Source organism: Varroa jacobsoni, unplaced genomic scaffold (genome assembly GCF_002532875.2).
Source record: "Varroa jacobsoni isolate VJ856 unplaced genomic scaffold, vjacob_1.0 scaffold_317, whole genome shotgun sequence".
Taxonomy (NCBI): domain Eukaryota; kingdom Metazoa; phylum Arthropoda; class Arachnida; order Mesostigmata; family Varroidae; genus Varroa; species Varroa jacobsoni.
This window is the reverse complement of record NW_019213219.1, coordinates 196502-224461: the sequence shown is the minus strand read 5'-3', so window position 1 is coordinate 224461 and position 27960 is coordinate 196502. Positions and strand designations below refer to the sequence as shown.

Sequence of the window (27960 nt, the reverse complement as noted above, 5' to 3'; positions counted from 1 at the left end):
GACAAAGTTCCAAAAAGCGTGACGCTGCATCGTAAAACGGTAGTTAGAAAAAGCTGTAAAGGCCGTTACTAGCGGCGGCGCCATGCGTCGCGACAGAGCTCTCATTTCGTTCGTGATTTTACCGACAGCCACATCGTGCGGTTTCTTGTTCACACATATCCACGACGCTGATTCGTTTCGAGACGAAGAAACCTTAATAACGACTGAGATCGTGCTGGTTACGCCAAAAGGTCTTCGGCGATTGTGCCTTCATCGTACACACAATACTTCACACGACTACGACCATATTAACTATCAGACGTTGGATATTGCACTCAAGGGACAGCGCAGTGCAGACGAGCTGCTGCCGCTGCCCCTGCCCCTGCCGCCACCGCTGCTGCTACCAGTAGATTTGTGAAGGTATACGAACGGGGCGCTCCTATAGCTACTATTGTATAGCAAATGCACTTGGCAGTCAATCAGATGCAAAGGTGACACCATATTTGTATGCGGCAAGTTATACATATACTTATCTCTTTCCGCCTTATTTTCTCCCCCGCCCCCTTCCTTTCCTCCTCTGCAAATAGCTTTAATGAAGATGGATCGGCTATCGGTTGGTTAGGTTCACATTAGCGCACCAGAGGCTGATGGCGAAATGGGTGACGACATGGTGACTAGCTTCGAATATTTCGAGCTGTGCGCAGCCGACTGTGAAGAACAGAAGGTTCAGGCTAGAGGCCCTGGCAACCGAAGCTAGTTCTAGTTTGGCGGCAGACTGAAGATCCGACTTAGCTGAACTTAACAGAAAAACGATAGTGACTATAGAGCGGAACCAAAGGCTAAATGAAATGGTGACACAGTTGCCGAAATCAAGCTGCAGATACACTAGTACGCTTGGAATGAAAAACAGGCAGGGTGACAGCAAGAATGAAAGAGGCTGAGGTTATCGAGATGCGGCCAAAAGCTGCTGGCGATTGGCGTATCATCGGTCAATGAAACGCGCTCGACTGGAAGGACCAGATACTGGTGAGATAGGCTGGTAGACAAGCAATGCATTCTGACCACTTCGTTTCGAACATTCTGCCCGGAGATAGACCAGTAGTAATCTAGATAGAGTTTGCGCTGTGAAGTACAACAATTCTCATAGAAGAGCGTACTCTTGTTTGCTGTTAGAACGTGTAGGGTCCGTCCGTTTGCTGATAGAGCTATCTGGCTTTTAACATTAGCTTAAGGTGAAGATTACGTATGCGAGTTAAATCTATGTTGGTACGCTTATTGTAAAAATGCTGTAAGATTTTTCTTATATATTTAAGAAGAGTTTGTAACCAAATGTGTCGAGTGAGATGCTCGCTTTTTCGAACACAATCGTCGTATACAAAGGACACAGAACTTATAGAGTTTCAAGAAAGACCCCCTTACAGAAGAAAAGTAGGACAGTTACAGGGGGTAGTGTCACCTTATCTGAAGTGCAAAGCCGTACAGAAGTGAAACTACTAGGCAGAAGACGCTGGGCGTGGTTGCGCACGACGAGATGATGGCAGACTTTGTGGTTGTGATAATGGGGCCGCGTAACAATGCTATCCTATAGGCTATAAGCTACAACCTAGAAAGTACTAACAATACCTCCGAAAATATCGACAGGCGCTAAAAACCTCGGCAGCTGTAACTGCCACAAAACATTGCAGTGGTTGCCCTGCTTAGCGGTTACGATCACGAGAGAAAATTGAGTTACTTTTCAAATTGCATAGTTGGTAGTGGCTACCGCGTCAGTTGAGCTGACGTATGTGATGGATACTTTTATTATAAATAGTTACTCGGATACCGGCGTAGACCAAGTAAAAGGCGGAATGTAACTATTTGCGTCTTTATATCAATCTTTTGTCGACTTGTGACTAGACAGTAAGCGTTTAGAGGTTCGAACAGTTTAAAAAAAACACAGGTGGGGAAATCGTAATGCTTAACCAAGGCGAAATTGTTCCAAGCTGATACCTCCCAGCTTCTGGTTGTTGTTCAGTTTATATTCTAAGGACAAGATAAACGTTTTGGAGCTGAATGATAATTGATAGGATGTTATGACCCGGAACTTCCCTGTTGGCCGATTTCAAGCTGGGCTCGTCGACGCATGCGGTTGCTCGGCATACTTGTACAATCACTTCTGCTTTTTCTAAATCGAGTAAAATACGATCTATCCTTTCAATAATGGCAAATATACGCAGATGAAACAAGTACTATCAATGGACAATGGAACCCATCAATCGTTCCAGCGCACAGCTATCTGTCTCAATGAATATAAAACAGATTTCTCCTAGTTTCATGAAATAGAATCGAGCATTGAATATGCTAGTCCACCACTGTTCCGTTAACTGCGCGTCCACATCAGTCGTCCCGCAATCAGCTAACCGCCGTTGGTTTACAAACTGGTCGGCAGAAAACTAGCAGGCCTTTTGAAAAAAGAAGAAGAGAGAAAGAGGACTGTACATTGCGAAAACGGCTTTCATAGGGTCTTCCTATCGTGCCGTTGGCGGTTCTTTTGAATCTTAATCATAATCCTAGTGGGGACAAGATTGCTGCAGTCTAGGTAATTGTTTCTTTCGGACCACGATGGCTGTTGTCGCTGATAATATCTGCTTGATGATACGCTCGAATGATGTCGCGTTCTTTCCGCCATAACTCTTCTTAGCTCGAGCCACGTAAGGACGAATTGACGCCACTTTCTGATCTATGCGATATAGAAAAGTATGATATAATGAAGTACACACAACAAGACGTTCAGGGCTCAACCGGACAGCTTCATTATGATACGTTAATCACTATATTTCGTGTATATTATGCCAATATACTTCATATTGCTTCACAGTGTTGTACGACTACACACGACATTCGGAAGCTCTGATGAGAAACGTGAAAGATGTGATTGTTATTCTATTTCTAGTCAAAGGAGCTTCCTGTAGTGCAGGGCGAGGATAATCTTCGTCGTTATGAGAATCCTAATTGAGGAGAACATAGTTGGGAAAAAACCTCAGAAAAAATCGATAATATGCTTGTGACAGTCAGAGAAAGACTGAATTCAACAGAGTAGCAGATTTAATGGGAAACATTAGCTTATTTTTTTCTATATTTATGTGCTCTTCTATACTTATGAAGCCGCAATCAAATCGTAGCAGGGTGTTAGTGCTGAACAGATTCGTATTTGACGCAAATATAAAGATAAAAAAGGGACCAGAGACGTACTGGTCGTCATCGTCAGTTGCATCAGTCGTATTTAGGTAGCTCCAATATATATCTGTCCCATACGATAAGGAGGCCTCGTTTGCTCTAAAACCAGTATAGACAGGGGAACATGGATTCAACAAGTTTTACCTTAATATTCATCAGATGTATTTACATCTGTGGTATCCAAACACAAACCCCTTACGGCGAGACTATTTATTTACTGTGGACGCTTAAGTGGTACCAGGTTATAGCTCGGAAACAAACACCAATATCACCCTAGGCTCACAGTCGGGTTATGTACGCAAAACATCGTAGCCATATTTCCTGCTACAAGATATGGCGGCCTTGAAGATTATATTATACGTAATGCTATGTCCCTGTATATGTACCTTTGGAAATTGTAAGAAAATTGTAAAAAAAAAAAAAAAAAATGTTAAATAGAATATCTTGCAATTATAATACGACAGGTTATAACCACCTATAAAAAATTTTCCTATTCTGACGAGAAATGATTACTCCCGACCAGCATATAATATATGGATAGTTTGAAAAGGACAATCTAGATAATAATTTAATCAAGCAACTCACAGATTCAGTGCAAATTCAAACGAGTGAAGGTCCAGTTTTACTTTTCGCAAATATAAATATACGAGTAGCAAATTCTCTCCTGAGTATGTGGCATAAGGTCATGACGTTGACAGGACCCAGCTCTGTATTTATATTTTTTTCTCTCTTGGCGTAACTTCGAATCATCCACGATCCTATCTTCGAATACGTAAAAAGGTACGTGATATTGATACGCTTTGACAAACGGCTCTTTGAAACATCCAAAGCACTTTGCTATCAGCTGTCGCTGTTTTTTCAGTGGCAAACACAATCAACCAGGATGACCACAGCAATTCCATTCCGCTAACGTACGTCAGATGCTGATAAAAAGATCAGCATTTTGATTTTTCAACGTAAACCTAACTGTAATCCCGACTGTGCTTGATTTTATCGCTGTATTGTTAATAGACTGTATTTTTACCATAATCCCTTTCATAGAAAAAAAAAACTAGCATAGCGTATATTCGAGAACTATCTAATTCTATTTATCTATGACTATGATAGAATTTCATATGCCCAAGAGGTTATTTCCGCCCTGTGAGACTATGTTTATTCTGCCTTTTCGCACATGTTTCATTGACGTATATATATATACATATATCTTTATATAAATTTTTTTACATGTTGTTCTACAAACCGCTTAAACGAAAAAAGAATTGATATATATATCAGCGAATTTTTTTACTGCTCTGAAAAGTCATTCCTAAATATCATGGTTAATAATTCACCGTGATTTCGTCTTCGTTTCAGGACCTAAACCATCATCGTCATCGATAGTAATTTTTATTTGTTCCCTGATCCGCAACCCTTTAGTAACAACCCAGCGTCAGTGATATTGGTAAGTGATCCACTGTTTGTGTCGTTTAATGAAATCTCCGGATGACAGTAGAGCGAAGGTTTTTAAAAAATGCGCGGAAAATCTTCAAAAGAGTCACTGTTGGAGCTTGTCTAGATGACCCAATTAGAAATGAGTATTTTGCTCCTTGAAAGTGCCGTTAATATCAATATAAAAAACTTCAGGGGGGTCAAAAATGGCGTTTGGGGGCATTGTGGTAAATTTTCAAGCCCTTTAAATGTAGACTCTTCCTGCATTTTTCGTTTTCCCTCTTTAGAGACGTCCTTCAGATCCTCCAGAAGCCGCATAAAAACTGATATACATTTCGGAAATAAAGGGAAGTTTATAACTTCGGTGTGGGGGGGGGGGGTACACGTTACGCTGCGTAATGACAGATGATTCGCACTGAAACTTCAAAAAAAATGCGCCGCGTTTGCGAAAAACTGACTTCACTCTGACACCAAGAATGGCATGTTCGCTGCGTTTTAACGGTCAGCCAAATGAATCTATTATTGCGAAAAGTAATGCTGTTACCAGTGAACCAATTCAATCGGGTTCACGCAGCGTTTTATACACTTCATTTACCTAGAAGTTATTAATATTCCCATCGCGCATTTCAACATTAAGCATAGCCATCGGAATATGTTTCTCAAGATACTCCGATATACCTTTATCGTTCACGGTAAACTGCCGGCTGCGATTCAGTTTCAGATCACTCGGCTCATGATAGTAAATGATCCGTGGTAACGCAGCTGCAACTTCTTGGAAAATCACGGTGTTGCCCGTCCTTGATTTCCTGCGGGGCAGACGCGCCCTACTCGAACTGTGCTTTCATGTAACATTGTCGATTCCTGGGCTCTCGGTGCGCACTTCTGCGCGCTCTACGGCATACCGTCCTCGGCGTTTTTACAGCCGGAAAACTCCTCGGCCCGTACAATCTAATAGACTAAGAATAACCCGAATGGTGTCCTCCCCGGGTTTTCGCTTGCGAATGTATTGTGCGAAAACGCTATCCAAGGCAGCAACCACTGGAGTAAGCTGCGTCCTTCTATAGCGAAAACTCAGCCGCTTCGTGACCGCTTGAATCGTACGCTTGACCATCGCGTTGCATGGAGAGTATCTGACAGCCATCTGAATGTGTCCGATGTGGTTTCGCCCAGAGTAGTCTAGTAGGGTGCACTGCCGTCACGACGGCGCCAAAACTTTGGAAGGAGCATTGTGCAGCTTCCAACGTCCGGATCGAGGCATTTGACCGTAATCCCAATGTTTGATCGGCTGGCGAAGTTCATGATTTCCAGTTCTTCTTGCTGGTGCGTCGTGCAAGTGTTGAAATCAGATGAGTAGACTAACCTTATCGAGAAGGACGAGCGCCATCTGGTACTTCGGAGCATCAACGGCTTTGTTTGTCAATTTCTGAAATGTTGCGGGGGCATTAGCGAAGCCGAATAGCATGCAAAGCAGAATGCCGTCCTCTCTTCGCCGTGTGGTAGCATACTGATCTGGCAATACCTGCTGATCAGGTCTAGGATGTTAGTAGTAGCAGACGGCGGCGGGGGCGTCCATAACATCATCAAGTCAATTGATCGGATATATAAATTGTTTGCAAAGGCGTTAAGGCTAAGAATAAAATGAAAACATTACGAATAATCCACTGCAACAGTACGGCTTGTGCTGTCCTAATTGCTAAAAACTGTTCGTTTCGCGTTCGACTAACATAGCTAGCACATATATACCACTCATATTTTGTCTCTACTGAACGCTTTATAAAGTTTTCTTATATGAGCTGCTTGTATGAGAATTAAACAAACCGCCTTTTATGAACAGCGAAACTGATTAGCTATGATAGGCCGACATTTTTTCGTTAGTGCTCTAGCAGGCCCTGAGATGAGCAAACAAAATCCTAAGCTAACAATATAAGCTTAGAGTTATGAATACCAGCGCAAACAGCGAAGTTGGACCTGCTTTTACATGCTTTGTATGTCGCGGCTTGTTCGACGTAATAATGGCACTCAAAACCAATGATCATCATAGTAGCTATAGGCGTCACTTGTGTGGTTAGTTAGGCTGGCTAAGCCGACTAAGTCCTGGTTAGCGCCTGATCGTGCTCTCTGAGGATGGTCTTTGGTGTCGAGAAGCTACGAGATACAGGCACGTCCTTCATATCGAGGGTCAAAGCGTAGCCTGATTTCGCTCGCTCGCTACCCTCTGAGCTTTCTGAATCGGAGGACATTATGGACAAGGTGCTACCGACTTCTAGCTCCTCATGATGTCACGCGGAATCGCACCATCCAATGAATAGCCGCGTTTGCTTGCTGAGACTTTAATCCAAATGAATGGCCGGCCTTCCGGCATCTGGCACCTTTATATCGTATGTAGTCGGCCCGGTCTGCTTGTTCCTAGGTCTCAGGTATTGAAGTAAACCAACATAGCCATCGTTCGTGGCGTACCGTTCAGCGGTGTAGCAATCTACATCCATGAGACAGTGAGATGACGTAGACAACCAGATGAAACGGACATGAAAAGGGCGATCATCGGCAAGACAGCCGATCAAAATCGCCGTCACTACTATTGTAATACTTACACTTCGGCAGATATTTGAAGTTGAATATATATGGTATCGGTTGAGAGAGGCGCTGTCCTGTAAATGCGATTGGACACGCTTAGGCTGCGTGAAACAGCACTACCGGACAAGCCAATATACGACAGACGACCCATCGTTATGGAGAAGATGTTCCGACCGAGATTTCATGCTCTTCTGTACGGCCTCGATTACACAGTGGTATTCAGTAGGATTCACTCAGCATTTGAGTGAGACTGGCCTCGATTTGCTAGGCAAAAGCACATTCTGAATCAGCAGATATAACAAGCATATCAGTAGTTGAAGGGGTCGTCTAGAACAAAGCGCATGCGATATGATGTTAAAGACTGCATACCCCATCTGGCTACTAAATTTCTATTTATTGAAAACGTGAAAGAATGACAGATATTCGTAACCTTTACAATGCAGCCGAGTGTCAACTGGGAAAGCCTGCAGAAACACTGTTTCTACTTCTATTTCAGACAGCGCGGTGCAGACTATTATACATGCCATCGCCATGCTCTCGTATCGAGCCTTGAAACGAACAAAATTGCCTTCTGTCATGCAATAATTCTTTTTGCTGTATTTAGTTGGTTAGGGGTAAGGCACCCGATACGCGCTGTCCATTCGTGTTTCCCGGCTGGACGTTCCTAGATGATATGGGGATCGCTCTGTAAACTAATTTCTCCCGCTGTCACACCACAGCAGTGCCCAGAAAGGCAGTTAAACGCAGGCCGTCTGTGCGCAACACTGGATAGCACCCGCCGTCGTTGCCGAAGCCAACAACGAGGCGCTGAGCCAGCCACAAACGCCTACTGCTATTATTACTGGCAGCAGTCCTACAAGATTAAGACGCAAGTAAAAGTGAGGAAAACGAGGTCGGTCATCGTGTCGAAAACTTTTCATACATTCAACTCAGATATGCAAATTTGCTGAGTCGAGAAATTGACGTCTCACGTCGGCCTGAGTTTCTACTTGCCCTGTCAGTATTTAGCCAATAGACGTGCCGCCAGCAAATTTTGCCAGCAGAGTGGCCTCGAAGGAAAACTAAAACGGGAAAGCCATTGGGGGGACTAGGTCTGCGTATGGTTCGAGGCAGAGAAACACGGAGAAAATGTAGCCAGTGGCTAAGCAATCCATGATCTTCAGAAGCAGCAGAAAAGAAAGAAGACCATAATGGTAATAAATACATACGACTAAGAGTAGAACGAGGCTGGCACATACGAAAGGAGGCGAATAAATGTGAAGGTATCGTCATTTTACTGTGCTATCAGCGATATCTAGCGTATCCTATGTTTTTGGTGTGGTTTATCACAGGTTTTTATATTTATTTATTGTACATTGTGTTTTTTGAACGAATAGTATATTTATGATATTCACTAATAAAATTGCTCTCAGGTCTATACATAATAGATGGTCAAGTGAAAATAGTGTTTGTGAGCTGTAGCGTACTTTTGTCGAAATTATTGATATTGTATTAAAAGCATATTAGAAAAACGTAGCTTTTACTATAAACCTTTCCTACCTTCCGCCAAGTACACTTCTAAATTGTCCGCTAGATACCTCAGCCCAATTCAGCGTTAGTTGAACCAGTAATTTTATCTATATCTAAAAGGACTTGTGCTTATCGCATGAGAATAGACTAAGCAGGGCGAAAGATAAAGCGAACCAGGGTTACAGCAAATTTTTATATGAAATTATACTTCAAACCTTTCCCTGTAGGTGTCGTGCCCAAAATTTTTCCAACTGGCCAAATTGCATTCGGTCTTTTACATCGACGTAGCCAGTAAAAATGGAAAAAAAAACGAAAAAAAAAAAAACGAAAAGACATAATCCTTACCCAGTTTACGTAACATGCATTTCTATTGCTCTCATACACATAAAATTTTAGAAAACATCAATACGGCCTGTTTTTTGCTGCTCACTACATCACTTTGGTACCTTATAGAGATGTGTGTATGCTCAATCGTTTTCAAGGTCTCTGATATTGATATCTTTCGTTATTGGACTAAATAGTTCGCTCTGCGTTTATTCCCGTTACCCGTAATAATATTTTCGTGTTTTATGTCGGGTGCTACCGCTAAGGATTCTTCCAGTTGGCTGACACCTTCCAGCGTTAAGCTAATCATGTGCTCATACCCGATTTCAAATCTAAACCGCCACGGATGTGCCTAAATTTCGTTATCAATGCGCTACTGCCCTACTGCTAGTACGCTGTCTGCTTTGCCAGACGCGACCACTGGACCAACAGGAAAAAGCTTCGTTTGTTTTTTTGCAATGCTTTTCCCCTTGTTTGCAACTAACGTGCCCTTTCTATTGGCAATTATCTCAAGCGATTAACTAAATAGAATGTGGTGACCCTGCCTTGAAACTAATACTTCGGCGAGTAACGTTACTGTTATCCTTATTATATGTATATTGTAAGCGCGTAGGCTGGTTGACAGTACGCAGTCCTCTACGAAAGCTCCTTCTGCTCCATATCAGCCTAACTCCTCTACTCTTCGACATTTGCATTAATAATACTTGATTCAGGTTATGGCTGTTATTGCTTCTGCTACTGCGACCAGCAAGTCGAGTGGCCAGTGCGTTTTTCAGTAGCGTTATACCATTCTCTATATTATCACCTCGACTGATGCCAATTCACCCGTCCATCACGGTCGTAATACTCAACCACACGAAGACCCATCAGTAGATATATCTATAAGACTCTTCGTACTAGCTCACAAAGCCTCCCTCGTCAGCCATTTGGTTGCATTCGCCAAACCTTTATGGCAACTCGACGCATGGAGACGTTTATATAAAAATTACTGCCGGTTACGTTCAGCTGTGGCCTATCAACCGGACGGCCCTCCGTCTTAGGTAGCTAATAGGTTATCGGTAAGCGTTTTGGTCAGTATGTAGGTAGCATTGCTAGACCTAGCTGCGTTCGAAAGCCACAGCAATAGCAACAATTTAAGACGAACACCTCTTTTTGGCTACTGGTTACGAAGACAACCTTGGCGACGGTTCGTGGCGGACGGATTAATATTCTGTAAATGAGACTAGCGGTAGCTCACGATCATTTGGCGTCGTTGGATCGTCGGCAATATTGGCTTTTTCTGCCCCAACGTTCCCATCTCGTCGTAGCGTAGTTTAATCATTAGTTGTCCACTTTCAGCTACGTCACCGTTCTTCGTTCGCTGTCCTTTCATTGTTATCTCACTCGTCGTATCTGTTATCAATACGAATCGTTCATTAACATGGAACGCAAGAGCGGTGGATAACGCGAGAGCCGGCACTGGAGACAGCAATAAGAGCGCACACACAAATCAGGAAAAAACAGAATTTCAATTAGAAAAAAAGGAGCTAATATTCAGAGCATATGTTTCTCAAGGCTGTTGCTTAATCTACACTGATAGCAGCACGAAGCGCAGGTACTGGCCGAGACCATATTTATATAATAGTCAATGAAAACCTTCGCGTACAGCCATTGAGAAATTGTATTAGTCAACTGGCACAAGTCACAGAAAACCTCTGTCTGTGCCTGCATGTTTATGTGTCTGTATGAAAAAGAGGAATTAATAGAAACAGCTTTTTTGGGTCACTACGATGATGCGCTCTGCTGCGATGGTCGGGCTCAGATCAATGTCCGTAGTGGTGAAACGGTACGTTAATTGTGCTACGGTCAAGGCAAGACTATAAGCTAGGTCTAATCTTCAAGCGGTCCTTTCGGTCAATTTGATTCTACTCGTTCGCTGAACATGCAGGTCTTCATCTTTGCGTCTGCGGCGATTGCAGCGACTGCGCTAAGCGGAAGCAGCCCGACGGACCCCGAGCGCGAATAACAGAGGCCAGAGGTGATGAGATGTGGACGTATTTCTACTGCACTACAATGTATCGTACAATCATGTACGTACCTATCGTGCAGCGAACAACTGACTATACCATTTTAGCTTTCCCCTCACTTCAACCCACCGTAACGTGCAGGTGAAGGATCTTGAAGATTTTCTCATCAAGGAAAAGTCGACATATGTGCGCATGTCTGCTAGCTAGCCATAGAGAGCCTGTATAGTCAGGAAGTTAGCCAACTCTGGCAATAACAGTGGCGGCAGCAGCAGCAGCAGCTATGACGGTATCTCTAACAACGGAAACGATAGAGACGAAACTTAATGTCTCATGTTAAACGCTTAAGAAAAGCGCGAACGCACTATTATTGCTAAAGAGCCTTTTCGCATTACTGCGATGTGACCCCCTGATGCCACTATCACTACTAGAACTACTGCTGCCGCTGGCATTTACGCGATGTCTGTGGCCTGCGTGAAGTATCGCTACCGTCGTCTGCACTGTAAAGAAGATAAGTCAGACGACGGCTGCGAAGATCATGCGATGAAAGCCAACAACAACAACAGCAACAGTTACAGCGAGGGCCGCAGCGATCGAACGAGTGCCCTAGCAGCGGCGAGGACTAGACCACCCCAGAGTTTCGTGAGCTATTAGCAGACTACGGTAGTGGCGATAGAAGTTAAAATAATCGAAGCAGTAGAGCAGCAGTACGGTAGCAGGAATAAAATCAGCGTGACCCTCGCAAAGTCTAAGAACACCAGAAAGCTGAATGTAGCTAGTGGTCAGCGTAGCGTTAGTGCTAATACGGCGAGAGTTATAGCGGGAGCAGCAGCAGTAGCAGCAGCAGCTGTATAGAGACGCACAAATGCTTTTGTTGTTATTGCCTTCGGTGGCTGGTGGCCAAAAAGGTGCCGATAATGCTTTCTGCTTTGCCTTCTACTGCAGCGACAGTGGCAATAGCAAAAGCAGCAGTAACATTAGCAGCGGCTACTGATGGCGATTCAGTAGCCGTGTAACAACGGAAAAGTACAATTTGCTAGCTACGAGCGCGAGCTTAGAGATAACTGAGATTTCGTGCAGAAGTGAATGGCCGACCCGGAGCACTACCTAGGGGGGTAACGCATTGAGAGACTGGGTAGTCGGTTACTGTGGCCAGAGGTGCTACGTTCGTTTTTATTATGATATCAACATTTCAAGAGAGGCTGGTTCGTTCACCGTTGGCCAGCGCCTTTTTGTGAGGGTAGACGACGTGAGGCAACTCAAATAAAATGCCCCTTAGTTACTATGGACTGGTCAGCCACACACAGACAGGCCACAGTGGTAGTGACACGCCAGTTATAGTGGATAGAGTAGCCTGCAAGAGAAAAAGGAGGTGATGAGGAAAACGCTATCGAAAACAACTAGCGTTCAGCCGCATCCGATCAAACATAGACGCACGACAGACGGTTGTTCACACGCACGTTCGAGCCCTTTTATAAGTGATGCGTTGGTCGCGAGCACGCTGCCATCAGACGTCATAGAGTAGCACGCCTAACCGGTTATAGCCACAGCCCTCTTCCGTAGTATCCTGTAATAGTACTAGTGGGGATAGAGAAATCAACGCGTTGATTCTGTTCGAGCTGCAGCTCGGATTGAGGGTTGCGTGTCTATAAAAGGCAGTTAGCCAACATCCAGTCGGACCTCCGTTGTGGCCAATCGGTGGATCATAACGAGCATCGACGGCGACAAAGTGCACACACGGCTCGACATTGCTAGGAAATAGTCACCAAACTGTGACGCTTTCACGCATGGACAGCTCCGACATTGGTCCACTCCAACGTTCATCCCTTCGTTGCTTTGTCTACATGTCTGTCTGTCTGCCTTAAGATGTTACAACATACTCAATGCGTCCTGTATGAAGATCTGCAGATTCGCGTAAAACAAGAGAATAGAACATTGAAGATGGTTGACCAAAACAAAAAAATCAGCCTTAAGATTTTTATCTGAACCAAACCGAAACTAGACAGAAAAATAGAGTAACACATAGAGGAAAAGAGAGAGTCCGAAAAATACAAGCTGATCGATATAGTAACGGTCCGCTGTCTTACCTCGTATGGGTACTTGAGATGTGAGTCGGTAAACTGGAGTGTTTAAATCTAGCGATGTTGAGGGGTGGTCCGGCCATTGCTAGATCCCAGGTTGATTCCGTTTTAACTCTCTGTGTTAACATTCCTCGGTGTTCGCAGTCAGTCGTTCCGCAGTGCAAGCGGCGTGATCGTTGAAAGTCTTATACCGATAAACTGAGGTAGGGAAGAATGCCGCTAGCACATTTAGTAGTTCGAGCCGCCCTATCATTTGGAGCTGGACGGCCTGCGTATTCAGTGATTAGTTCGTTCACTTTTTGTCGATGGGGTTGCTTCATTTCTACCGCGGCATGATATGCGAGTTTTCATTTGACATTGAATGAACGAAGTGGTGGACAACCTCGTAGCGCATCCACGCACAGAATATAATGAGTGAAGTACTAGCAGCGGTCTAAGACGACGACGAGGGCGGCAACTGCCCAGAGCTACAGCTAGAGCAGGCCCTCAACAAACGCCAACTGAACGGTGCCGCTCTTGAAGTAAGGTGCGCAATAAAGCGAAAAAATAAGACAAGCAAAAAGAGGGAAAGGGAAAAAACGTACAAATATATGGCTACAAATGAAATATAAAAATAAGTAACGAGTGAGCCACGGCGGCATAGGCAACTCGCTTTGTTCGTAAACGGCATCGATAAGCGAAGCCGATCTTATCTTTTTTACTTCAAACAGTACCTCCGTACCTCGACATGTCTCAATCGATACGGAGATGCCTTGGATAACAAAGAATTTAGTGATAGTAGTTAGTCCACTGATCTGCTTACAAACACATTGTTTCAGCTTAGGACCGACGCAGAAGAAATTTTCAAGGCGTTGCCAAATGCGGACCTATGGAAAAAAGTAGGACGCTGAAACGAAAAATTGCCTTTTAAATTGTCTCTTTCTACCCTATATAATCACTGCTAAATTATGCGTAGAAAGTAGATAGAGCTATAACCAGGATAGAGCGTTTGCATGCAAACTAATATGGATACATTTTCTATAGGAGTTTTCATAGACCTCAATATGCGCAGACGAGGATGTGCTGTATGTTCGAAAAGTTCATTTCCGGTACGTCCACCGATCTACAACATCTTCGATAGGGTCAATTGACAGACATACATGCATTCACATGCGCCATATACGTTTTTGTACTTATATAGAGGCTCATTAGGCAAGTATCTGGGTGCGACAAACACAACACTTTGCCCCAGGAGAGCAGGCATCGCGCAGTGCAAACATGCATATCGTTTGGCTTAGCCGTTGTCCTTGCGAGGCCGTCAACGCTACCGTACACGTATAATAAAAATTGACTGATTAAGTCAGTTTTATACGTAGATAAAATCAAGCAGTAACGACAACAACAGCAACAACACGACCACCACCAACGACAACAGAAAAAGGTCTGGGTCGCGAGCCTTGCGAATGGACCCTTATCCGTAACTGCTCGCACGGAGCATGGGGCTATATGCGTCCACATACGCCGTCTACGTACATACGTGGAAGTATCATCTGTGTAATGACTTGATGAAGGGGATTGGCTCCGCTATTGGTAGGTCAGGTCGGGCCAGTCGACCGCTTTTTCCGGCTGGCCACAGCGAATTCCTCCACTCGCATGGCCTACGACAGCAGCTGATGGCGAAATCCGTAAGCGAAGTAACCTAAGTACCGCATGAGACGCAGGCATGTGAGATCAGGGTCCTCCCGCGATATTCCTCCCCAATGCGTACGTCATCGCCATCTCCCGAACCTTTCAGAAGTCAGATTGCAAAGCGCAGTCTTGCGTAATAACATGTGACAATATGCATGCAATGTGGTTTGTTTCTAATGTATATCGGGTTTGTTCGTTGTGGCACGCTTGCTTTTTTATTCTCTCGTCCGTGACTATTAACTGAAGGGGCAGACAATATGACCGGCGTCCATGACGGAACGATTGACGAAGAGGCACATCAACATGATCACGTCTTGCCGGTATTATCACTGCAGCACTACTCTAATAGAACAGCACAAAATTCTGAATTTCAGTACAGGATTATCTGTACGACAAAAGGAGCCATTAGTTGAGTTTACCAAATAAGCTTGGCTAGAGTAGATAATAGAAAGATCAGAGAAATAGATGGTAGAATATTCATTTTATGTTAAATTATAATATTGAGCAAACGCTCTAGGATTCGTAATTTTCGTTTTGTATTCTTGGTATATCCCTTGTTGCCTTCTAAGTAAATGAAACATGATTGACGAATTGCATATACAAGACTACATCAATCTGTAATATATTTCAAAAGATTCATTTATAATAGATATATATATATATATATCGTATGGCCTTATTACTAAAATGGTAGGCGTATGAAAAATATCAGAACATTACACCAATCTGCACACCTGAAAGTGCGCACGCGTCCACATCCGTAAAGCATGGCAACCTGAATTGACGTTGATCTGGCGTTTCACCGATTAGTCATACTGATCTCTTTGAATTGTGTACCTATAACGATAAGATCTCCTTTAGTTAAACTGTCTTATCTTTCTCTGATCGACCTTAATTATTGCTTACTTCAATCGTTTTCCATTTCGTGTACAGGTACATGCCGGTGTGCGCATGCGCCTCTATGTAGGTCGACACATCTGCCGCCTCACTCGCGCTACCCTGGAATGTTCTTTTTACTCGGGTTACAAATCATTTCGATCCGTTTTCAAATTCAACCACTACGAACCCCTTGATCGAGAAGTTAGCTCCAAGCTACGGTGGTACTAGCTTATAGGTAGGGTATTGAGAAAAATAATCTCCGCAGCTCTCACTTGATCGAACCCTGAGTAGTTGGCGTACGTTCCAGCGAAGCCACTGTTAACGTATTCCCGCCTGCGTGCGTCGATGTGTAAGCGTGCACCGGAGGCAAATAGAGAAAATCTTGCTTCAATGAGATAAAATAGGGCAGTTCATTCGACTAAAAGCCTAAGGGATTTCGCGACCCAAAGACGGCTCAATAGCTTGACGACAATCAGGCAGCGATTTACTGTGCGATTCTAGAGTCAGTCGTAGAAAGGGAAACGACATTAGAAGGAAGACATTAGAATTTTGTGATTTGAGTGCCGTTGCACCGGTATGTTCGTAAGATTCGAATCTAAAATCAACAAGCGTTAATCCATAACAGGCTTTTGTTCCATTATCTTTCTTTTTTAGGCTTTCCTTACCGCGGGCGGCTGATTTGACCATTTTGTCGGCTTGCCCCTTGTCGTTCTTACGCCTACTCGCCTACAATCATTTGTGTCTATAATCGCTGGTAGCGCCTGTACGCAGCTGGGCCTAGATATAGCTGGAGGTGGTCGCCGTACAAACCGGAATGAAAAGACATCGAACGAATAGGGAACGAGATGCGAATTAGTAGCAGTCGACAGAACATGTAAGTTTGTACATCGAACGCGGTGAGTGCTTTCTCGTGCGCATGAAACTATCCGATACGGTCAAAAAGGAGGAAGAAATGAGCAGACACAGGAACACGGGGGATGGTAGGGGTATGTAGCGTAGAGCGCCGCGCTGCGAGCTCCCGAAGTTCTACAAACGCGACTGGGGAGGTACACTCAGTTGAAAGAAGATGGAAAACCTTCGGATAAGGAAGGCGGCACCCCTGCAAAGAGTGGGCCTTCGCCTAGTGAGGCTGTGTGGCCACGTTCGTTTCTCAAGCCATCGCCGTCCAAATCGTACAAAGAGATGGAGAATCATTGGAGAAACAAGCGTCGAGGAAACGAAGCCGACCTATCAACCAACCAACCAACCAAAATAGCTACTGCTAGATCAACAGCGTCTGACCCGTGAGAGTCATCTCACCCCCTTGAAACAGGCAGAGGCTGTTCTAGAAACAAAACGCTCTTTCCTACACGATCGGTACAAAAATCGTCACCTTTGACTGAGAATGCGACGACGAAGAAGAGGATGAAATGCGAACAGAGAATGCTAGGAAAGGAAAAAGAATTCGAATAGTCGAAGTTGGTTTGCCAATAGTGACTATAGCAGCAATCTTAAGCCTGCAGTGCTTTGTTACAGCGATCAGTCCACCGTCCACAGTAGATGAGAGTCCGCCAACAGCGCGCGTCGCTCTGCCGTTACGCCATTGTGGTACGTTTGCGGTATTCCTCAGTTTTAAGTCTGAAATCAAACGGTACATGGCGAAGAATCGCTCGTATCGCTCCTATCGCTTCGGCGCAGGAGAAGGGCGGGGTCGGTTACTTCAGTATGACCATCCGCCCTTTCGGTTCCGTTTAGCTTGTAATGCGATGAACGAGCTGCTTCTTTCTTTCCCTTTGACTTCATCTCTTTAGTATCTTTCTCGGTTCCATCAGAGATCTTTCTCTCAATTTGGCTATTGAACCGATAGTCTATCTTCATGTTGTTACAGAAGCTGTAAAGTCGAAAATGATCGCTGCTTTGTTTGTCTACGACTGCTAGCGCCATTTAAAACGCCCGTTAAGGTCTTTATGCTCCTTCTGAACGTAACTGTTAGGTGGTGTGTCTGCACAGATAGCAGTAGATACGCTGTAGATAATGTCTTACCAATAGAGCTGATAATAGAAGCCGCTGGGATAGAATTTGTATTACAGTTGTATCAACGGGCGAGTATCGTGAGGCTGTGACGATTCATACAATATATATATATATATATATATATATATATATATATATATATTAGCAGGTACATATTAGGCAGCACGCGTAAAATAGGCATATTTCAGCTGTGTGACAATCGTGGAAGGCTGTTTTGAATAACGAGAACTACGTAAACCGATAGGTAACGACTTTATTTACCATTCGTTGTGACACAGTTCTGCGCGGATTTTTTTAAAAAAAAAATCCATATATATGTGTCGATATAGATTTTATGAACAGCAAAAGGGCATGTCTTTCAGTATATATCGCATAGGATTTTCTCGGTTGATATTTTCTTCTGTTTCTGGTCCTGGGTCGAACCCGATTATACTGAAGCTCTGACGGTGAATCTGCGCATTTTGACATAGAGCTTGTCTCCATTTTAGCGTATGCAAAAAAAATTGCCAGATGTCCTATCCCATCACAATTTGATTTCGGAAATACTACCAATTTTAAGTCAAGCTTTTTCCATTCAAACATGACAAGTGACAATGGCTTTAGCAAATCGCAATAAAAGAAATTACGGTAAGAAAAGTCAACACTTGTGATGCAAATAAAAATAATCGAATAACTAACCATCTAAGTAATAACAGAGAGAACTCTCCTTATCTTACGCCAGCCTTTCGACATGTGTCGACCCCTCTCGGATCGTAGCTTTCTAATGGTAATTATATATTATATAATTGCAACAGCAATGTAACACATCACACGCCGCGAAGTCACAGGCCCATGTAGAAGGAACTGTTCTTTCATCTGTTTCAGGAGTACTTAACAAACTTCAGACAGTAGCTATATTTCATTTCATTCCTTGCCCACTTGAACAACGAGTAGTTTGATGCTGGTACTTGATACGCGCTGGGGGTTGGTGGCGTCGTAGGCGCTCCAGTGTCTACGTTTTTTCGTAACCGGCGACCGGCCTGTCCGCCGTCACAACGACCCTCGACGATCATTGTCGTCGTTGTCATCCTCGCAGCGTGTTTTTTTGTCGCTTTCTATTTCTTCATTTCATCTCAAAGTTCTTTTCGAGAAAAAATAAGTCGATGTCACTAGTCGTGCCAATGACAACAGGACGAGCGCCTCGAAAGGTCAGTCGGCATACAGCAGTAGCAGTGACAACTAGACATCCCAGGTGTCCATCTCATCTTTCTGCTTGTTGAGGTTGTCCGACGCTTGATGCCTGCTTACGTGGCCCGCAAACTGACACGTAGAGAAGATGCCCGCCCCCAGTTTTTACGTAATGCGTGGTTAGCTGTTTGGTTATGCTGCTGCTGCTGCTGCTGCTGCTGCTGCTGCTGCTGCTGCTGCTGCTGCTGCTGCTGCTGCTGCTGCGGTTACTGTGGCCGCTAACGCTGTTGCTGTTGTTGTCTGCCAACAGTAGGCACTCAAATGTGCACCATTGTATCGGCCTCGCCCGCCCGCTCCCACCCGCTTCTTTTCGTCGGGTGGTAACGTCAAGCATTGTACAAAGGCTGGGCAACAACAGAACTATCGTAAGTCTGGCCGAGCCGCTTGCCCCAATTTCTCATTCTGCTTCTTCGGTTGAAATCATCTGGGCTGGCTGTGCTGCTTTCGCAGGTTTCGCGGTCAAAGCAAAGCGGTCGTAGCTGAAGCTGCTGCTGAAAATACTGCTGCTTTCGGTGTACGCGTTGAGGAAGCTGAAACCTCGCTGAAGGCTCTACTACTATGAGGTTTGTCGCAGATGATGGACGGACGAACGCTGGCGAGTGTTCACTGTGGCCGACAACTCTTAGGTAGCAGTATTGACATCTTGGCAGATTCGTCAAGGGTCAGTCCGGTCAGCGGCTGCTCCGTTGATGTGAGAGACAGCACTATAACCGTTCGTCTCTCCTGGCACTGACTGGCTGATGGATAAAATGGAAGGCATGCAGTGTCGATGCCACCGTGCGCTGGGCATTTTGTAGTTAGATGCTACTCTTGTGAAGGTGACTAGGTAGCTAAGCGGACTGCAATAGCTGCCAATGGACAGTGAGTCGTCTCCGCCGTCATGAGCCCGACAACAATGACTCTCACAGCAAGAGTGTAAAGACAGCACGTAGCAGAGGGCAGAATTAGCAAAAGTCAAATCATGTTATAATGCGATGATGTTATTGGTCAAAAGTGTTAGGGACAGAAAGAGAAAAGGACCTCCTGAAGGGCGCGATACTCGCCAGTCAGAACGGATCGTCTCGCCCTATACGTGCGTCGCGACATATGATATTTGTGCAATTGATGGTAAGAAACGTTATTCACGGCGGTTCTTGGCTAGCGCCGACCACGTCCAACATGAACGTAATTCAGAACTTGACAGTAAAGAACTACCAAGAAACTTCGGTCCCTTTTAGCATGTGGGCTGGCAAGCGTCAGCTAATGCAAACAGGTAAAATAGTACAGTTATTAGTGGATAGTGATCTCGGTAGAAGCACGCCATTAGGGTCGAATCCCATACTTGCCGATCCGCACTAGATGGACTGGTAGTGTTTGATGGTCTACTTCGGTATAATGCTTTTGTAGTATTTGATTACGGCTAAGCCACATTACTGATATGAAAAAAAATATCATTAACGTCGAGTTCCTACCGCTCTTCGCGTTTTATAACCGCCACTGTGCGATGATCATGATGATTTTACGTTGTTTGTTTTCGCTGATAACGATGCTGTTGCTATTAATTCAGCTGCTGGGCTACTTGGGGTATTAGTGCTCAAACCGCGCGGGCAGTGGAGATCTCTGAACACCGGTCTCTACCCGACGGTTTGCTTGGACAACAAAGCTCCAGGATTAGGACGACAGGATCGCTATCGATGTCATTTCGGTGCAAAGGAGCAGTGCATCTAAGCAAGCCACGCCACAAGTGGCGTAGTACTGCTGCCTAGCCTTAAGCTCATCGTTTCACTGTCTGCGTTTTTTTTTTGCTGTTGGCTGGTCATAGGGTGGCTCAGTTATGTCTCTTTTACTAAAGCCCACTTCATGTTGTCTTCTGCCTTTTAGCCGACCCACACCGAGCCAACACTTAGAAGCTCTTGGTGACTCTTTTGCTCGCCCGGTCAAGTGGACAAGCTGATCTGAAAATACAATGAGGATAACATCTCCCTATTGTCTCTGCCGATATATCTTTTCTTCAGTAGAGATTCGCTTCGCACCATTCATTAAAAGAGCGGACAGAACGGAACGCTTTCCGACGGATTGCCCATAGATCCACTTTGACGCGATGCCTCAGTTTGATCTTGTCCACAGCTTTAAGTTGTCCTGCCAAGAAAGCAGAAAGCGGCCAACTAACTACCAGCTGTGAAACGCAGCTATTACAAATCATTGTCCTTAATAGCTAATGCCACCCTATACCTGTGCTTGTTATCCGCTTGAACGTTTTGTAACGAAAATGATCGGAATATCTCGAATAAATGAACGACATGATTGCGCATTAATTAGGAAAAAATCGAGTTTGTTTGAATAAATATACAGGGCTACGGATAAAGACAATATAAAAAAATGACCGATTCATTTTAATTAAAAAATCCAGTGATCTCAAGCAGGTGGTAATGTTCTTCATTGTGGCCTACTGCTAAAGCTGCTAGATCCATTATAGGGCTAGTAACTTAAGGACGGTTACATTTGTTTTTGAAAAAGTAATTCAAGTCGCATTTTATCCTAAACGAAAGCCCGTCCAGGCGTCATCACTTACCTGCATACGTTTTCAATATCTACCAAGTAATAGAGTCAAGCTAAATTTAATTAATCAAAAATGGTTGCCCCTTTGTTTTTTTTTTTATTTTTTAACAGCGGATCGTATGAACAACTGAGGCTACTCTCTTGGCCACATATACTTATGTCCGAACCGTCTAAGCGGAATTAATAAATACTCATAATACTGCACCATGTGCTGTTAGTGCGCACCTTCGACCTATACGAACGACGTGGTACCGTCTCATAACGGTCAAGTCTGTAATGATCCTTTCTGGTATTTTATTATTTGGTAATGCGCCCTGCTCCGAAAACGCTGACAGGGGCCAATAAGGCACGAATACCTGCGGCAACCGTGCGAACTGGTCCAAATGCGAAGCTACCATTAACGGCCTGGGAGGAAAACCACTGCGACAGAAATGACGAGAAGAAGTCACATAGGCATAAATTTAGAAAAAAAAAAAACAATAAATTCATCATTGGTAAATAGAATGATCATACCGACCAAAATGACGAAACAGCAATAATTTGAATAGAGCTATCATAGTTCTAATTGATCCTTGCTTGAAGCAAGTGTTTGTAAACTACCTATTGACTGATATAATTACTTATAGGCTATATATTTATCGATACTATATTATGTAGGGATAATTGTTATACATCATAATATAGTTTGATGAACATGGATTACTGTCTATGGTACTACAATAGTTTTTTTTAAATTTATTATTATAACTAAGCATATTATATGTTTTCTACGTACATAGTATGTAGATTTTAGGCGAGTGTCTGCTGGAAAAATACACTTGAATTTTTTTTTATCTAATCGTCGTCGCTAACTAACTAAAGTTGCGGTGTATCTTTTTTTTGTTGTATCTATCTATCTATCTATCTATGATATTTTCCGGATTTCGGGCTGTTCGGGTTCGCGTTAACTAAAACCGCTGCATCTGTGAACAAATTTTGATGATTTAAGTATTACAGTATATCCGTGAATAGAAAATTCGTGAAATTTTTAACTACGCTCACCTGACAACTAGGTACTCATAGGTGCAGTATCTAGCAATAGTTCTCAAATGGCATAATGACAGTGAATTTACTTCCTTATCTTGGAGTTCGTGACGTCTTGAAGCTAAGGACCCTAGAGGGAGCACGCCTCTAAACCACTCCGACAGACTTCAAAACCTCACCATGATTGCCGACTGAAACAATCACGATTTGGCGTTCTACTCACAGCTAGCCCGTCGGAATCACGAGTTTCAATTATATCGTCTGAAAATTCGATTAAAAAACAACTTTACGATGACTTGGTATATAAAACCTCTTCTTATCTGTTGTTTTTTTCGTATAACTGTACGAGGTAAGGAAAACTGCACAAAAACATGGTCAACCTTTGTCGCTCAGTGACCCCATTAATTCTATAGAAGATTGCAGCACGCTCAAGCGAAAGCTTTCATCGGTGCCATCCTGCTGTATTATGGCCTTTTGACAATGTGGGCGATCTTATTGAAACAGTATAATAATAATAACAACAGACAGAAAGAAAGGCAACACCAACATAAGGACAAATAATGCAGACACGAAAGTGAAGCGAAACAAGACCGAAAATGAAAAAAATGACGCCAATTTTTGCGAAGTTAATTCATGACACCCCGATAATAATGACGCGGCGTAGTCGAGTCATGGTTGTGGTCATGGGCTGAGGGAACCGACTGGAGGAAACGCGACCTGCTCGCGGTTGAGCGCTTCGTTGAGTTCGACGCTGCGCTGGTCCGCCATCATCCTTGTTGTCTCCGTTGCGGATGCCTGTCGAAAAAAGACCAACTGCCCGCTTATTATCTACGGCACGATTCAACTGTAGTGACATGCAGACAAACGTAGCGGCCGAAGTCACCCAGAAGTGTTATAGTCAGGTAGCCACAGCAGTGACCCATCAATGAGCACCCGTTCTAATTCATTTTCTCTCCACTGTTCCCTTTGAACTTTCTCTTATTTTCCGTTTCAAACTTTTCATCTTGCTGACTCTTCGTGTTCTCCGTCTAGCAGTAACGGCGGGCATTTGCCCACGTTTCGGTCGACAGAGCACGCAACCTATCCATCGTTAATGCCACACCAGCAAGAGCCGTCTTAGCGTCCGTGCCACACAGTTACGTACCCAACGTCCCGCTACGGCTCCCTGCAAAGAGCGGGACAGGCTACCTTTTTGACGAGGCAGCTAGCGGCTGCGGACGCTTCTTAGGCGTCTAGCTATTTCTGTGCTTACGAGAAATCACTCAGCGCGACCGAGATATACGGAACGTTGATAATAATAATAGTAATCTGACAGGAAAAAAATAAGTACTGATGAGGTAGAATTGGCGCGTCATTGGCGTGCAACCATAATAGCATAACATGACTGGTTTCGGCTATAGACGTGATTTTACTGACGTTTTGAATTTCCGATAAATGTGGATGGACTTCGTTTGGGATCGGATCGTTAACGCTATTGATACGGATCATAATGACACGGCTGTATATTGATGTAAGGTAGAGCCATAAAATTATTGATCTGCATTGACGAATAATGCATTTACTACGCGTTCGCTGATTGCAGAAAATAGCTTAAAGCGTTATTTGAGTAAGCTACACATCTGGATGGTGATAGCGACTGTCTCCCGATTTCTAGCTTGAAGAGGATACTTGTTTGCCTCTAAAAACGATAACTTTTTACACGGTCTCTGCATACGAACTTTGTGTGGAAATTTAGAAGGCCATAAAAAAAGAGCTAGTTAAACATAATTTTTTTCAAACCGATATCAGCGCAGATATAACGAAATGGTAAATACTAAGGTGTGTGCAGGGTGCGTCCTTTCTCTGGTTAATTTTATCGTGCATATCCTATTTTTAGACTGTTAATTTCACCTTACACACTAGACTCTACGACTGGCGAGTGTGAAACACGAAGATACGTTGTTTCCTCGCTTCATACATAACTTATACAGCTCTCATAGACGTTCAGTTAGCTTTTCTAGGCTTCTATCAGTCGCCTGTTAAGTTAACAGCTATACCCAAGGACACACTCCTATATTTTTCGTCTCAGAGTTCTCCCCAACACATATCGTAATTTGAATCACTGCAAATTTCGCACCGGCAGAGACCCAGAGGCAGCGTTACGACTTCTGTCATTTAGTTTAGCGTTCTGCCAGAGACGCCGAAGTCGAAGCCAGCTTGCCAATATCTATGTCCATCATCTGACGCTAACGACACGATGTCATATCTCAAGTGTGCGGGTACCTTGGAATTCTCTCATCGTGTATTTGACTCTTCTGACAAACAGAAAAGCAGTCCTTTCTGTCACAGCACCAGTAGAAAAATGTTCTCGCCGACCTGCTCACGTCGGTCATGGACAAGGACAAGTGTTTCTGTTGTTTAGAAACCAAAGTACCTATACGGCATACGGGACATTGTGTAGACCGTCCTTCAAGGGAAGCGAGAAACTCCATCAAGGCAAATTATCCGATGCTCAATAAAAAAATTGACTGACTGTCTGCCTATAGGCTTCTGCTAGAAAATCAGGCGAAACGGCCTCTATGATATAGTCAACTCGTACCACATACACTTACATTGGACCGGCTCAACGGCCTACTAAAGAGGACCAAATCTATTTTGGCGCGCTCGAGATTAACTGGACCCACCTTTTGTATCTACCTATCTATCTGTACAACTGCTAGACAATGCTAGACAAGAAGATTTGAAATTCAGAAATAGTAAAAATAGGTATTAGCGTACTCTTTTCTCAACACTCTAACGAGAGTCCAATCTAATATGGTTTAATGTGAAGTTGATAAAAGTATAAGTTCGCCGCTAGGAATAACGTCCAATTCGCTAATAGGAACGTAATTGGAATCATTTCAGACTTAACTCGGTGTTACTGGAACTTCATTCCAAGACTAAGAAAACCGTGATACATTAAATCATCCCGTACAATAGTGTCATATGATTACGTAAAAATAATCGCGCCATACAGTGTAATAAAAACAACATACAAACGAAATCCGCCATTTTATTATAGTTGTGTTTTTCATGCTGGTAGTCACGACTACGATAAACTGGGCATCTTAAAGTATCGACGGCCACTGCAAAAGTTAACAGCCAAAAAAAGGCTCATTAATGCAAAAGATGACAACTAATAACAGCGGTATTTCGTAGTACTATGAACTACGTACGGCCATCATTCAAGTTGAAGTTGTTCGGTATTTTCACTGAAATCGGTCTAGAAATACGGAATTCGAAATTAACAGCAATAATAAAATTACAGCAGGCTATTTGGTTATTATTACATATATTTAAGTACTATCCAACAATTCACAGTAACGCCTAGAGGCAGCTGTAGATTACGATGCTATGGTAACTTTACCATTTAGCGGCATCTGTTCTAGTAACTTCTCAACTATCGTACATAGTAAAAGTCAAAAAGGCTTCTGTGCTGCATGTACGAAGTAACTGCAGCAAACTTTATATGACAATTTCAAGTTAAGCTCTGCTTTTTTAGGGCCGGTACTTTCGATATATTCGTTCGGCTGATAAAAATATCAATCCGGGAAAAGTAGCATCTCGAATTCTGTCTCACTGTAAAACTTATAGATAAGTTCTAATATATATACACTAGGTAATGGTATACAGATGAGGATTACTGTTTTCAAGTCGTTAATGTGGTATTGATGTATGACATAACACAGCACTGCGTGATGTTTCAAAGTTGATCTCATGCTTTCCTCGTGCTGCTATTCGTGACCGTTGTCTCTATAAAATGAATATACTATTTATGCATAATAAAAATATAGAGTTCTATGGGAACTTCTCAGGTACCGGCGTAAAAAATCTCGCGGAATAGATGTTCTCACCCACAAGAGGCATCTATGGCGCGCGGGACAGGACGTTGTAGGTTAGAAACGCCTATCAATTTTCCCGAAAGGACCCGCCGCGTTTCTCGAGGAAAAGTATAGCCAGTTGTAAGTTGCGCTCGAATCTACTACATGATATTTTCGTTATTTATAAAAACAGAACAAGCCTAGGAAGGAGCACCTTGCACAGAAGTATTGCTATGATTGTTTTTGAAAATTTTCTGCGTTTTCGCATTTTTCATTTATATTTTACGATCAAATCTCTCAAAACCCAAACTTTTTTCTATAGTCGAACAAGTGATAATCATTGATACAATAAATATATAATAACAGGAACTGGACCTTGGCCGAACTCGTTGTCGCTCGTATCGGTTGTAACGAATGAGTGATGAAACGAAGCGCAAAACCCAATTAGCATAATACAAGCTTGTATCTAAAATACAGATACATTAGCAGTATTAATGGTTATTAAATTGAAAGTAGGATATTGTTATGGATTGGAGCACGATCAAATACGTATAGTCTCGCAGTGTTCGCGTATTTCTTTTTAGAGGATGACCATCATTAGTTGCCTCTGGGCATCCCAAACGGGTCAGGTGAACGTTCGTCTTGTTTTAAACTACGTATTACGGTTGACTATATGAACTGCACACTTCATATTTCATTGTGGTTTTGATTAGGCTTCCTAAAGCACATCTAGCCATGTGCTTTACTCAGCCCAATCTCAGATCGTATTTGGAACTGTTGCAGAACCTGCAGCTCGGCGGAGGCAACGCGGATATCAGATCAGATCTGACCGCGTGTTGTTTTTTTTGTTCTATTAATCACCTAGTGTGCTTCATCGCTGTGCCCCGAAGAACAATGCTGCGTCTATCCCTTCATGATAGCTTGGAATCGCTTTAACTAAACGTACGAATACGGGTATGCACAGGAAACTAATGCCCGCTACAACCATGTCGCGTTCCGTTGTACAATCCGCCTCTATCCGCTGTTAACAGAACATGATGCTATGCCAGATGTAAGTTTGAAACCCGGTTTCCGCTTATGTTTACGACGCTACGGGGTCAGCGAGCTCAACGACGATCATATCTTGTCTGTTGTTTCGCTAACTGAATAAAGCTGAATAAAGTTCGGTGCTATAGCACGTTGATCTATATATAAAAAGTGTAAGTGTATCAATTATTTTTTGCCTATTATAATGAAATTTCGGGTCCTTTTCATCTAAATTTCATTGAGGATTCTCCGATTTGTTTCCTGGGAAATTTCTCTTAATTCCTTAGAAACCACCTGAAAACCCGTAACAACGTCGATCGTTCATCTTTTTTTCGGTAGAGGTTCGTCCCGCGTGAACACAATGGATAATAGCTGACCTTCAAATTTTTCTCAAATTCAAAAAACGACGCACTATTTTTCGTCATTATGACTTCGCTGTTTTATTCCATAAAAAAAACTGGCCCTCTTCCGGTATCAAAGATGGCGAATGAGCACAGGCCCGCTGGACGAACAACCCGCCAAGGCCTGGCCTAATTTAAACGTCCCACGTTGTATATGGTGCATAATAAATAACAAATAAGAGAAGAATACGTGTTCTATGAGATCTTATAAGGCTTAGAAAAAAAAAAAGTG

The 27960-nt window shown here is 43.4% G+C and overlaps 1 long non-coding RNA gene across 8 annotated transcripts; it reads left to right on the top strand.

Moving 5' to 3' along the window:
* The first annotated feature begins 92 nt into the window (after positions 1-92).
* Positions 93-27960, top strand: LOC111259293 (uncharacterized). Of its 8 annotated transcripts, XR_002679553.2 has the most exons (7): positions 97-399; positions 567-1005; positions 4549-4636; positions 16316-16535; positions 26296-26442; positions 27167-27352; positions 27615-27960. It is a non-coding gene; the product is annotated as an uncharacterized LOC111259293 (long non-coding RNA). The 8 variants fall into 8 exon arrangements; XR_002679548.2 differs by lacking the exon at positions 27615-27960 and having other exon boundaries at positions 94-399; positions 27085-27504; XR_002679547.2 differs by lacking the exon at positions 27615-27960 and having other exon boundaries at positions 95-399; positions 27167-27504.